This window comes from Bactrocera oleae, chromosome 5, assembly GCF_042242935.1.
Source record: "Bactrocera oleae isolate idBacOlea1 chromosome 5, idBacOlea1, whole genome shotgun sequence".
NCBI lineage: Eukaryota > Metazoa > Arthropoda > Insecta > Diptera > Tephritidae > Bactrocera > Bactrocera oleae.
The window spans coordinates 22,818,758-22,833,329 of record NC_091539.1 but is presented as its reverse complement, the minus strand read 5'-3'; the positions used below and the strand labels follow the sequence as shown (position 1 = coordinate 22,833,329).

The window sequence follows — 14,572 nt, the reverse complement described above, 5'->3', positions numbered from 1 at the left end:
TGACGCACATGCAATAAGCTAAGTCGCTTCATTCATAAAAGCAATCGCTTAACACATTTCCCCCAGTATGCATTAGCGTCTTTTCGCTACGATGGCAAAAGCTAGGAATCCCAAATTGAGCTTTTTTTGCTAATTGTGTGTCAAAGAGTGCGGACGTGTATTTAATTCGCTCCGTGAATGTTTAAACAAAACCGATCAAATAAATAAAAACACAAACAAGTGATACAAAAAACAAATAACAGTTGTCACAAAGTGTAAACTAAAACAAAACATTATTCAAATAATAATAAAAATAAACATAAACATATAATAAGTGAACAAAAAGAAACAAACAAGCCCAAGGAATCCTATTCAGAGCTGTCGAACGAGCAGTGGACTTTGATCTTTTTAAATTGTAAAATACCCCTATAAAAGCTTTTATATAAAAGATCGTGTAAGCACGGACACAAACCAGTAGAGCTTTTATTAAGGTAAAGCCTAAAAGCCTGCTATAAAAATCTATGAATACAAATAAATATGTAATATCACAAGAGTGGCTAGAAAAGAGTTCTGTGTGGGATAAATCATATTTTACTATGTGACATGAGTCTCAATAATAAAACAGCCACTACATCAAATGAGTACATACTCATCCAGCAAAACCAAGTACTGTTCCAAGAGGATCAACAACGCACCCAAAATGAACAGCAGTTGTTTAATCAATGGCAATATGCCTCAAGTCGATGGCAACATGCAGATAGCGAAATTGCTCGTCTTAATTCCCAACTTATGGACATGCAAAAACAAATTGATATGCTCAAGGCAAATCTACCTAAAGGAAGGCCTTTTCTAAGTGCCTCGAGAACCGCAACTCCTGCATCCTCTAGAGCTAGTACACCAGCTCCAGTAAAAGAATGTGATACTGAATATGGGACGGATGAAGATGAGCTGGCTAAAGAAACAGAATGGAATAGAGAAAAACATAAAAATAAAAAATGAAAAATAAATACAACACCCTCACCAACCACTATAAAGAAAAATATACAAACTCCCAAAAAAACTAAAAAAGAACCATTACCACCGCCTATTGTTGTAAATGGAATCAAATCGTATGAAACCCTATACTGCTTGATGAAAGAACATATAAATGAAAGTTCCTTTCAAATGAAATTAATCAACGACTCAACAGTCAAAATGAATTGTAGAGAGTCAAATGATCATAAAGAAGCAGTTAAGCTACTTAAAGAAAATAATTTGGATTTTTATTCAAAAAGACCAGTAAGGGTAATGGCTAAAAACCTGCACCACTCATGTAATCCTATCGTTTCTGGATCATTTTTAGCTGAAAAAGGGTTTAAAATTATCTCTGCTATCAATAAATTGTCATGGAAAGAAAAAAAGCCATTGAATATGTTTATGTTGACATTTTGTAACGAAGAAAACATAGAAAAAATAATGAAAATAAGTCATATACTTGGGTGTAAAGTGGAAATCCAACCAATGAAAGGAAATAAACTGATCCCCCAATGTAAAAAATGCCAGGCCTTTGGTCACACGTAAAATTATTGCTGCAAAGGGCCAAGATGTGTTAAATGTGCAGGCAATCATCTTACAGTAAATTGTGAAAAACCTCACAACAAAAGAGTAAAATGCATCAATTGTGGCGAGCCACATCCAGCGAATTACAGGGGATGCGTTGTAGCCAAAGAACTGCAAAAAATCAAAAATAAAAAGATTGATAATCCCAATTTGAACAAACATATCCCAAAAAAATATTGTAAAAGATGCATCAGAAATAAATAAAGCTGCCAGCGTTCAAAATAAAACGGACAACGTTCAAAAAAAACCAATCTATGCCTCTGTAGCTGCATCAGGTACTGAAATGCAAGGTATTGATACCAAAAAAGGGGATATTAGCCAAACCCTTCAACTCATTCTCTGATATCAGAAACGCACTTTACTAAACAATCTTTCATTAGATTTAAAGGATATAAAGTCTACCACACTATACATCCAGAAAATGCAGCAAGGGGAGGAAGTGCGGTAATAATCAATGAAAATCTCAACCATAATGAGCAAATGAAACTGGAAGCGGAAGATATACAAGCAACGGCAATAAACATTAAAACAAAGAATGGTAACATTACGGTAGTTAGCTTGTACAGCCCCCCGAAACACAATATTAAGTGTGATAGATATGAAAAGTTCTTCAAAAACATAGGAAAACGATTCATCATTGGTGGTGATTTTAATGCTAAACACACGCACTGGGGATCGAGGCTCATCACAACTAAAGGAAGGGAGTTATTAAAAGCGGTTCAAATATATGGGTGTGAAACCTTATCAACGGGCAAACCCACATACTGGCCTACCGACCCAAACAAGGTTCCTGATCTTATTGATTTCTTTATCATAAAAGATGTTTCAAGCAATTACATGAAAATAGAAGATCTTTTCGATTTAAATTCAGATCATTCGCCGATTGTTCTAACTTTAAGTGAAAACATTATAATGAAGCCAGCTAACCCATATCTGACTAACAAATGGACTGGTTGGGAAAGCTTTAGAATTTTACTTGACCAAAGAATTGAATTAGCAGTTCCATTACAATCTGAAGAACAGTTAGATCTGGATGTAGAAAAACTGACCAATGATATCCAGTATTCAGCGTGGCAAAATACATCTGAAGTTTGTTTAAGACCAAAAGGTAACAATTATCCTAAAGAAATATTGGAACTAAATTAAACAATTTAAGAACGATACCATGAGTGCGTTTCTATGTGAACTTACAAATGACTCAAGTACTGAATATTCACTTTGGAAGTCTACCAAAAGACTGAAAAGACCAATTATGCAAACCCCTCCAATTAAAAACATTGATGGTAGCTGGGCTAGAAATAACTATGAGAAAGCATCCAGATTTGCTGAACACCTTGAAACGATTTTTTAACCCAACACGATGGATGACACTACACTGTTACCAAACATTATTGCACAGGAAAATATGGAAATACCACGGGTCACTCTAGCTGAAATCAAAAAAGAAATTAAAAATACCATGAACCCTAAAAAAGCTCCTGGTTTCGACCTGATCACCGGCCAGATACTTAGAGAATTACCAAGGAAAGCATTACTTAAAATAACCAATCTGATTAATGCATCATTCAGACTACAATATGTACCGTCATTGTGGAAATTGGCTGAAGTTATTATGATACCCAAACCTGGAAAGCCACTCCATGAAACCACATCATACCGACCAATTTCTCTGCTTCCGGTTATGTCCAAATTGTTTGAAAAACTTTTATTGAAAAGATTAAAACCAATAATTGATGAGAAAAATCTTATTCCAAATCATCAATTTGGTTTTCGGAATCAACACTCTACGATTGATCAGGTTCATCGAATAACTGATACAATTGAAAAAACATTAGAAGAAAAAAAAGTGTGCTCAGCAATATTCCTTGATGTAGCACAAGCTTTCGATAAAGTTTGGCATGCAGGATTGAACTATAAACTTAAAATGTTACTTCCAACACAATTCTCGAAAATTCTGAAATCATATATATCAGAACGCTATTTCAGAATCAAACAAGAGGACGCTTTTTCTGTCCTAAAAAAAATCCAAGCGGGAGTTCCGCAAGGTAGTGCATTGGGACCAGTTCTTTATCTCTTATATACTAGTGACCTACCAACATTTAACGAAAATATTGTTGCTACATTTGCTGATGATACTGCAATTTTAGCCGTTGGCGACAATAATATTGAGTCAACAGAAAAATTACAAAAATTGCAGAAGTACAACGCTGGACAACTACTTGGCGCATTAAGCTGAATGAAACCAAATCAGTGCATATCGATTTCACCAATAAACGTATACAACACAAACCAATATTTATGAACCAAAAAATAGTTCCGTATAAGAATACAGCAAAATATCTTGGTATGACCCTTGATACTAAACTTAGGTGGAAATCACATGTCAAAAAAAAACGAGAAGAATTAAAACTTAAGTACAGAAAAATGTACTGGCTATTAGGCAGATATTCTGCCTTGTCAATATACAACAAGCTACTCTTGTATCAACAAGTCCTTAAACCGATCTGGACTTATGGTATTCAACTCTGGGGATGTACCAGTCAAAGCAACAGATTAATTATCCAAAGATTTCAAAACAAAGTACTTCGTGGTATTGTTAATGCACCCTGGTACATTCGCAATGACAACTTGTTCAGGTCTCACTAAAATAGTGACTATAATACATAAATATGTATAAGTTTAACATCTGAAATGAATATCATAGGATAAGCATTTTGTAATTTTAAAACCGTATAAATTTAAGTCAGAAACAAATAGTTTATTAGTATTAATTTACTAGATTGCTATAAAATAAATTCCCCAAAGGGGTGTTTTTACAAAATAAAAAAAAAAAAATATATATATAACCATATGTATATATTTACAACGATTTGTAGGCAAAGCTGTTAGCGCGGCGAGGGATGCAATGACAATCGGCGAGCCATCGTTTATTTTTTCGGCACATCGGATTTTCTACTAACAACACAATGTTGTGACGCTTTGTCGTCACGTCAGTCCTTCGACAGATTGAGTGTTTAACTTTGAACAATTCTATACTTAATTTGCGTGTGAGCACACACCACTGATCCAAAATTAATATAATAAGAGTAAGGGTCTCGGCGTATCAATAATTTTGGTTTACTCCGCAATAAAATAATAATGTATTTTACATTAGCGAAATGAAATAGATAACATAAAAAATTATATTGCTATGTGGACGGAATCGAACGCAGTACGGCTCGTATCGAATTGATGCGGTATCGCGCAGGAACTGTTGTCGAAACGAATTATTTTAGCGAAATGCAGGTAGCGCGCTGGATCGCGTTCGTAATGAATGTGTTGTTTACGCGGCGCAGCGTCCTAACGAATGTTGATCCTCTGATGTGGGGACCATCCTTTTTGTTGCTTGGCGGTGTGGGGTGTCGTCGTGTGGTGACATTTTGCTGAGTGTGGTGGTGTTCTCAGGTGTGGTGTGTATTAGTAGGGTGCGCCAGTTTTTACCGAGTAGAGTGGTGTGCTTAATTATTGAGGCTTAGCTCATTTAAACAAACATAAAAGCAAAAACCGTGAGCTTCGGTCATAGGTTGACCGTGTCATTTCACATGAAGTGATAAGTGTACATATCTACAACCATATGTTGTTTATTTGATATGAAAATGCCGACGGCACAACACAATTCTGTACATTTGTGACTCCATAATGGTGTCAAGTATATGAATTATTTTAAGACATACTTATATATCAAAATACCTTTAAATTATTATTAATAACTCATAATAAAGTAAAAATTAATTAACATAAAATAATTTAAAAAATATTAGTTCAATAAAAGGCATATCAATATTCCCTGTTTGGCATACATATTATATTCTCTCCAATAATCATCGGTTGGACATGATAAGAGAGATGTATGTGTACAAATTCACCGCTGTTATAAAAGTTATAATAAATGTTATTTGTTTCTCCTGCTTGTGAGGTGAGGTCTCCGACTGAAATTTTACAAATTTTCGCTGTCGAACCTCCACCTTCTCGCTCCTTTAAGTTCTCTAGTTTTACAATTATTGTTAGTCATCCTGAACAGCGGCAACAAACAGTCTCCGTTCACATATTTTTCCCAATTGAGAAATATTAAAACCTCCTTAATTCTGTCAACTGTCAAAGTTGAGGAGGTGATTTACGATCTCACTTCGAATAACATGAGAGTTGTACATCCCTTTATCTCTATATGCGAGTGTCGTTGGTCCAGTGTTCTATTTTATTGAGGTTTTATGTTTTATAATTAAGCGTGTTTTGACAAATACTTGCATATGTGTAGGGATGGCAAAAGGGAAGTGATGACAATCGGCGAGTGTTGGATTATTTTTTCGGCACATCTCGGATTTTCTACTAACAACACAATGTTGTGACGTTTTGTCGTCGCGTCAGTCCTTCGAAAGATTGAGTCTTTAACATAAAAGCAAAAACCGTGAGCTTCGGTCATAGGTTGACCGTATTATTTTACATGAAGTAATAAGCGTACATATCTACATACATATGTTGTTTGTTTGATATGAAAATGCCGACGGCAAAACACAATTCGGGAAAACTTTAGTTAAGCATCCCACGATTTCAGGGTTAAGAGGGGTATGATTGAATAGAGGAGATGCTCCAGATCTCGAAAATATATATTTATTGCCGCCGGAAACTTATAGTTTTCGAGATATTTGCATTTTAAGTTGAAAATTTCACACTTTTCATTTTACAATTTCTCGATTTATGGTTATCTTTTCTTTTATATTATGCACTTATTACACACTAACACTTCACTACAATGTTTCTACATATCTATTGTATATTAAATATTTAAGTATTTGCTTTAAATAAGCATTTAATTTTTATACAATTTTCGTAATATGAACAATAACAAATTGGTTCCATGTATTAAATGTATTACTCGATTCATGTATCAATTGATTAATTGCAAGAACAAAAAATTTATTTGCAAGATATTGATAGATTAATCGCATATGATTCGATTAATTTTTTCTTAATGCTAAAATATTGAAACAACTTAATTTAAAATTTATTTATTGATTATATACGCATATATTACATACATCGTACAGAACTGAAATGTAAATAAATATATTATCTGTAGTGTACAACAAACGCTTTAACAAGTAACGACGGGCTAAGTTCGGGTGTAACCGAACATTTTATACTCTTTCAACTTGCAAGAATCCAAGCCTAGGAAATTCCTTTAGGTCCCGGCAAATTTTTTTAAAAAAAATTTGGCGAAATAATTAAACATCCATTATTAAATGAGATCGTGAATAAAATACAATCAAATTTGGTATATTTTTAAGATATATTGAAGACCATAAACTTAGACTTAGTGTTATTGTTATATTTTACTATTTTACATATTACACACGATTAAAAAACAGGTGGGAAGACGGAAATAATTTTAGAGGGTATATTGGCGATAGGGAAAGGGGCGGGCCGATTGTATTAATTTTGACATTGCTCAGGTATACTTGAGAACATATTTTGAAGCAGTTTAATATATAAATATCACTAATCAACATTCGGCTTAAAACTTGTTGAAATAACAAAAATAAAGTATATGGGAGTTGGGGGTAGTATTGAACCGATTTTATCAATTTTTGCCAATAACACATACTACTAACATGCCACAGACTAATAAAATGCTTCCAGGTTTTCATTAAGGTTTCTCACATATCATATGAAGTAAAATTATTCGGATGTTCGAAAATCTTGATATTAGTTATATGAGGGCTAGGTTGGCAAAAATCCTCCGCTGAACCCTCCACGAGGGTGCCGACTGGAAATAGATACCACAGGTTCACGTCGTTAGTAGTGAGGTATCTAGCTAAGGTCAGGCTTCCTATCTGGGTGTTCGGTACTCTTCAATAGTGCATCATCCAGATAGGAGGTCTTACCATGGTAGGAGGTAAAGGGCTGGATCAAGGTGCCATGCGACCCGTGTCGAAGATCAACCTGGCTGGGGGCCCTTAAATAGCCCAGTCTCGCACGGAGCTTACGGATACCTGGCACCCTCCGTAATAAGATAGCCTTACTTGCGTAGCGGGGGCTATGCGCAAGCGGACATACTTTCCCCTACACTCGTGGGTCCAAAATATGAGCCAAAACATTAATAATGATAAAAACAAAAACAAAAAGGAGTCCGGACCTCCTTCAAAAAGACCGGAGGGAGCGAGTTGCTCCCAGAGAAGAGCAGCGTTTGGCACGAGCTCGACAACAGCCAAAGCGAGGACAGGAGCGAAGCTTGGTCCTGGAGCAAAGGCGAATACTAAGGGGGCAGTAGCCAAGGCTGGCGCCACAAAAACAGCAACGCTGGAGGCAGCCCATACCAACCCCTGTAGCCAAGGCTTGGCAGCTAAGCAGGAGAAGGTGGGAGATGCTAAAAGCGAAGCTGCCAGCAGTGGGTCAGTCAGAGAGTGGCCTTCCTTTAGGATTGATGACCCGGCAAAGGCAAAGTATGCAGAGAGGCGACGCGCTGCATACCTGTTGAAGAAGGTGGAGCTGCAACCGCCAATCAATTAGGAGCTCACAAAGGAGCTCCAAGAATCCATTGATTGCGGGAGAGCTGTCTTACCTAACTTCAAGCTAGAAGCGCCGGTAGTGGCAACAAAAAGACAAAGGACCGCATTGTCATTGGGGTATTGGATGAGGGTGACCCCGAAGGAAAAATCCCCAGAGCCCAATGGAAATGGGTGCAAGCCGCACTGACGAATGTGGCTTTGGAAGTGCTACTAAGCAATCCAGGTCCACCCCCGTCATGTGCGGATGCCGGATGGTATCAAGGGCAGATAAAGATGATAGCGTGTGACGACGAGAGATGGGTCCAGCTATATAAAGCAGCAATAGCTAAGGTGGGAGAGGTCTACCCCGGAGCCAAATTAGTGGCGGTAGACAGGAAAGATATCCCATCCCGACCGAGAGAAAGGGTATGAATCCCGACTACACCATCGCAGCCGGACCAAATAATGCAGCTTATAAGAGCCTGCAACCCAAATCTGCCAACGGAGGGATGGAGATTCGTCAAGGTCTTTGACGACCCCGCAGCAGAATCTGGTGTGGAGACGAAATGAGCCACAAAAGGTCATGACCTACAAATCAGACGCCGATGCAGGAGAAAACTTGGCATCGGAATCGGAGTGCGAAGTCGAGGAAGATCCAGTGGAGTCCTCGAGTGACGCAGAGATCACGGATCAAGGTGAGTGTACTTCGGGGTCTGAACTTGCGGACAGACTCTCTGAACTCTACATTGAGAGTGAGCTTTTAAGCGACTCTCATGATGATGCAGAGAAGACCATAACTAATGCGTCTTCTCCAAATTAATTTACACCACAGCAAACTAGCGTCTCTAGCCCTAGTTAACCGCATGGCAGAAGAACGGCTTGACTTTGTCCTCATTCAGGAGCCATGGGTTAACGGAGGGCGTATTTGCGGTCTGAGGACACCAGGTTACAATCTATACGCGAATGGTTGTGTAGGTAAGCCTAGGACATGTATATTGGCTAACAAAAAGCTTAATGTCTTTTTATTACACAGTTACAGTAGTAACGACACTACGGTGGTAAGCTGGGAGACGAGCAAGAAGAAATACCGGCTCGCATCATGCTACATGCCGTACGACGAGGTAGCAGTACCATCGCAGCTGTTCAAGGAGCTGGTACGAGACGCCGAAGCATCCAAGTGTTCGATCATACTTGGGTGCGACTCCAATGCGCACCATAATCTATGGGGAAGCACGGACATTAATGAAAGGGGTGAGTTGCTCTTTAATTATCTAATAGGAAGTAAGCTTTTGTTATGTAACAAAGGTAGTACGCCAACATTTATAACCAGAAACCGACAGGAAGTATTAGATATAACACTGGTATCGGAAGAACTGGTGGATAAAATAACACATTGGGGGTATTGGAAGAACACTCCTTCTCAGACCACCGCTAAATTGAGTGTATAATTGAAGAAAATGTAGTTAGGGAAGAGAAATTTAGGAATCATAGGAAAACGAACTGGCAGATGCACATGCAGGAGCTAAAAAAGCGTATTCCTATGATTCCACCATTCCAACCGGAAAAGAAAGAGAACCTAGACATCCTCGTTAAACGATTCACAGATTCTTGTCGTCAAGCACTAGAGGTAGCTTGTCCATTAACGCACAGTAGGGGAAGAATTAGACCTCCTTGGTGGACCCCAATACTTAAGAACATGCAGAAGAATTGCAGGAGGCAATTCAATTCTGCCAAACTATCCCAAGAAGATATAGAGTGGGATAACTATCACAACCACCTTCGGGCATACAAAAAGGAGGTAAGAAAAGCAAAAAGAAATTCGTGGAAATCTTTTTGTAGTGACATTGAAGATACGGCAGAAGTGTCCCGACTGAGAAAGATAATGCCACAGTCGAAACATAGCATCGGATACCTTCAGAAGCCAGATCACAGCTGGACGGAATCCAGTAAAGAGACTCTGGGCCTACTAATGGACACTCACTTCCCAGACAGTTCCGAGAACCTCACAGGGGAGCATATAATGGAGAGTGAAGTAAGCTCAGAGACCCCTCCGCTAGACATAGTGTCAGATGACAATGTTTATTGGGCAATAAGCAGCTTCAAGCCTTATAAAACGCCGGGACCAGACGGTTTATTCCCGGCCCAGTTACAGCAATCCCTGAGCTACACAATAAACTGGATAACAACCATGTTTAGAGGGGCGCTGAAATTGAACTATATTCCCTCGACATGGAGGGAAGTTAAGGTGATATATATCCCAAAGGCGGGCAAAAGCTCACATATTAATCCAAAGGATTTTAGACCAATTAGTCTTTCATCATTTCTTTTAAAAACGCTGGAAAGACTAATAGAAATACATATAAAGGACATACTAAACCCAAGAAAAATGGCAGTTTCGCAGCATGCGTACTCGAAGGGTAGATCCACAGAAACGGCATTAAGCTCAGTGGTAGCAGAGATTGAAAAATCTCTGGAAATAAAAGAATACACCCTCGTAGCCTTTCTAGACATAGAAGGTGCCTTTAACAACATCCAACCGAAGGCTATATTGAGCGCGCTTAAAGATCTGGGCATATCTGAGCCTCTCCGGAAATTAATTGAACAGATGCTCTTGGGCAGGTCAATTATTTCAACGCTGGGACCTTCAACGATGTACAGATCTGTCCGAAGGGGTACACCCCAAGGAGGCGTGTTATCCCCACTTCTCTAGGTCCTGACAATGAATAAAATGCTTGTGGATCTAGAAAAGAAGGGGGTACATGTTGTGGCCTACGCTGATGATGTGGCAATCTCGGTTAGGGGCAAGTTCCCGAACACCCTCGCTAGTCTCATGCAGACAATACTAAACGAGATTAATCGATGGGCCGTATCATGCGGACTGAATTTAAATGCTAGCAAGACAGAACTAGTATTGTTTACTAAGAAACACAGTACTCCCGAAATCACGCCGCCATTTTTAAATGGCACCAGGCTAACGATAGGGGATAAAGCAAGCTACTTGGGACTAATTTTGGACAGGAAGCTTTCTTGGAAACAAAACCTGGAAGCGAGGATAAAGAAAGCTGCTACAGCGCACACATGTAAAAGAATGGTGGGGCCCAGGTGGGGACTGACACCTCCGGTGGCTCACTGGCTGTACACAGCAATTGTAAGGCCGATCATGACCTAAGGGATAGTAGTATGGTGGCCAATTACAGAAAAGAAATATGCGATTAGAAGTATGGAAAGTATACAAAGAGCAGCTAGTATTTGCATCAGTGGAGCTCTCAGAACTACGCCAAGCTAGGCACTCAACATAATTTTACACTTGCTGCCAACAGACTTATATTGCAAGCAAATGGCAGCGAAGTCAGCTCTGAGACTAAGGGAAGCCTCCCTATTAGTCGCCTGCAACAAGGGGCATTCTAGGATACTTAGGAAGTTCCCGTTTCTTCCCATAACTACGGATTTTCGCAATCCTGGGGAGCTGAACCTAAATCCGGTCCTCAATATTGCCTTTCCCTCCAGAGAGGAGTGGGAAAGGGATGTAGTAGACAAGGAAGAAGGGATTAGCTTCTATACGGATGGTTCCAAACTGGATAACCGAGTAGGCGGCGGTGTCTTCTCGGCTAAACCAGATACCAAAATCGCCTTCCGGTTACCAGACCACTGTAGTGTCTTCCAAGCAGAGGTCACTGCAATTAAAGAAAGCCTTCTTGTACTAACAAAAAGCGTAATCACAACAAGAAGTGTATTTATATATACAGACAGCCAAGCGGCTTTGAAATCTCTGATGTCTCATAGGATTTCGTCGAAGACAGTGAAGGATTGCCATGATCTTCTAGCGGATCTGTCGTCCTATTTCACTGTAAATCTGCAATGGGTTCCAGGACACAGTGACATCCCTGGTAACTGCGTAGCAGATGAACTAGCCAGAACAGGCACCACCCTACAACTAGATTCTGGTAAGGTGGACATAAATATGCCTCTGGCTACGTGTAGATACCTAATCGACAAACATGACTTTAATATAGCGGAGTGTCAGTGGAATCAATCCCTGACCTGCTCAACCAGCAGGCAAACGTGGCAAGAATGGAATATGAGCCGCACATGCCGACTGTTAAAATTCAAGAGGAATGATATAAGAACTCTCGTAGGAGTACTAACAGGCCACTGTCTAATAGGCAGACATACAAGTAGACTTGGCGCGCCATATAACGACTATTGTAGAAGCTGTCAGGAAGTAGAAGAGGAGGAGACCATTACACATCTTCTATGCGATTGCGCAGCACTATATAGGAAAAGAATCGCAACCATCGGTCGTGAGTTTCTTGACGACGTCTCGGAGGTTGCACAGATAAAACTTGTTTCACTGATGAAGTTCATCAGAAGTACGGGGTGGTTCAGAGAGGAGCCAATAGAGTGAGGGGATCACAGTCCCAGTGGTATCACAATGGGCCTCCTAAAGGCCTAAGTGTGTCGAATGATAGCCACTTTACCTACCTACCTATATGAGGGCTAGGTCAAGTTTTCAGCCAGTTTTATACGTATTGGCCGTATTACAAGTAGTTACAGAGAATGCAGATTATGGAGAAGGTTCATAATGCGGCCATTATCAAAATATTTCACTTTTCGCAGGGGAACTGAAACCGATGAGCGTGTTTCACCACAGCAAATTATTGGCCACAATAAACATCAGGAGACTCCAAAATAGCAGAATTGAGCTTTTTAAATGTTAATTGAGCAAAGTGATGCTAATTTTAATGTTAAGAAATGTACGCTTACAGTTTCGTATATTTACAATGCGCCAACGACTTTGCATATAATTTTAAGATATTCTGAATATGCAGGGTGGCTTACGAATCGTGCTCCAAAACTGAACCGTATAAAGTTTCTTTTTAATCAATGCATTCCATTTTTTTTTATTGTGCAGAAAATTTTATTTTATTTAAACACCTTATTATTCCTCCATGCTCAGCCACGCATATGCGACAGCTAACTCGGGATTGCCTCAATTATCTATTTAATTGTATGCTTCAGTTCGGTATGTATGCTTCCCTTGCCGCTCTAACAGCTTTGCCTACAAATCATCGCAAATGTGTATGTTTATATAGAAGCATGCATACATATTGACGCAGATGTTTGTGAGGCCCGGAAAAATATTTTAAATTTGTAAAATATTTTAAATCGACAAAAGTTTTGTTGATAGTTTTGTCAAAATTTTCTGTTTTGTGGGTTTGCGGGGTTGCAACTTTTCCCTTCTAGAGGGAACATCAAAAATTGCATACATATTGACGCAGATTTTTGTGAGGCACGGAAAAATATTTTGAATATCCATCATCGCCATCGTCGCGATAAGACGCTTGTAGGCAAACGCATGCTCGGGGAGATATGGGAGTGTCTGTTTTTATGCATGAAGCGAGGTTGCTTGTTGAAAGTGGGCTGCGTTCATGAATGAAAATGTTGTTGTTGTGTGATTTGCTATAAATTTGGGCTTCGGCTATTTGGCTGACATATATTATATATATATATTGATAAGTGATAAAAATATGATTTGAATTTCTGAATGCGTACATTCAAATACGCATGTTCAGATATATGAAAATATGACTATATAAGATTAATATGATAAAAGATGTATGTATTCGTTTTAATAAATTTAATCGCTATAATTATATATATATTACAGCACAAAATATTTATTAGGAATGCATATTATGTAAAAACTATATAATATTATTAAATGCCCGACAGACGTTGTCCTGTACACACGTCGTTAATTAGAAAATTTCCAACATTGTTTAATAAATTGTAACAATCTGGACCGTTTTGATGAAAATGATTATTCAAGAGTTATTTTAATATCTAACGTCATTACATGAACACTTATCCAAATTCGACCGATCAGTAGCATGTGAGTATATACTGTGTGTGTAAGTATGCATATACTGTATGAATGAAGTAAAATAAAGAAGCTGTGTTAACTAAAAATATACACTATTACCAGAGAACGTAAATGAATAGAGAAGGAGCAAATGTTAGCTGTACTAAAATGTTAATTAAGATGAGGGAACATCGAAAACGCCCAAGTTCGAAAATAAAATTTCACCAACCTATCAATTTACGCAACGAACTACACCACTCTATAAGCAAAATGTATGCACAAACATATGCACAGATATTCTTTGGTATGCACATGAACAAAAATTAAAGTAATAAAAAGGGAAATAATTGACTTATGAAAAGAAAATGTAAATAATGAGGGAAATAATATGAAAATATCATTTAATAAAAAAGGGTTATAAAAATAAAAAAGAGTATATAAATATAATATATCTGATAGGATTTGAACTTAGGCAAGATACTTCATGTTGCAATAAGGAAGCGTACTGTACAAGCAGCACCACAGACAATATTCAAGTCACTTTGTCTAATCTGTGAACTCAAACAGCTATTGTAGTTTACTTGCTTCAAATGTTCATATGTCTATA

The 14,572-nt window shown here is 38.4% G+C and overlaps 1 long non-coding RNA gene across 1 annotated transcript in view; it reads left to right on the top strand.

The window, feature by feature from the left end:
* The first annotated feature begins 7,358 nt into the window (after nt 1-7,358).
* LOC138857534 (uncharacterized) overlaps nt 7,359-14,572 on the top strand; it is a 32,691-nt gene continuing 25,477 nt past the window's right edge. The window contains exons 1-2 of the long non-coding RNA XR_011396633.1: nt 7,359-9,077; nt 9,136-9,353. This is a non-coding gene — a long non-coding RNA (uncharacterized lncRNA). The remainder of the gene's footprint in view (nt 9,078-9,135; nt 9,354-14,572) is intronic.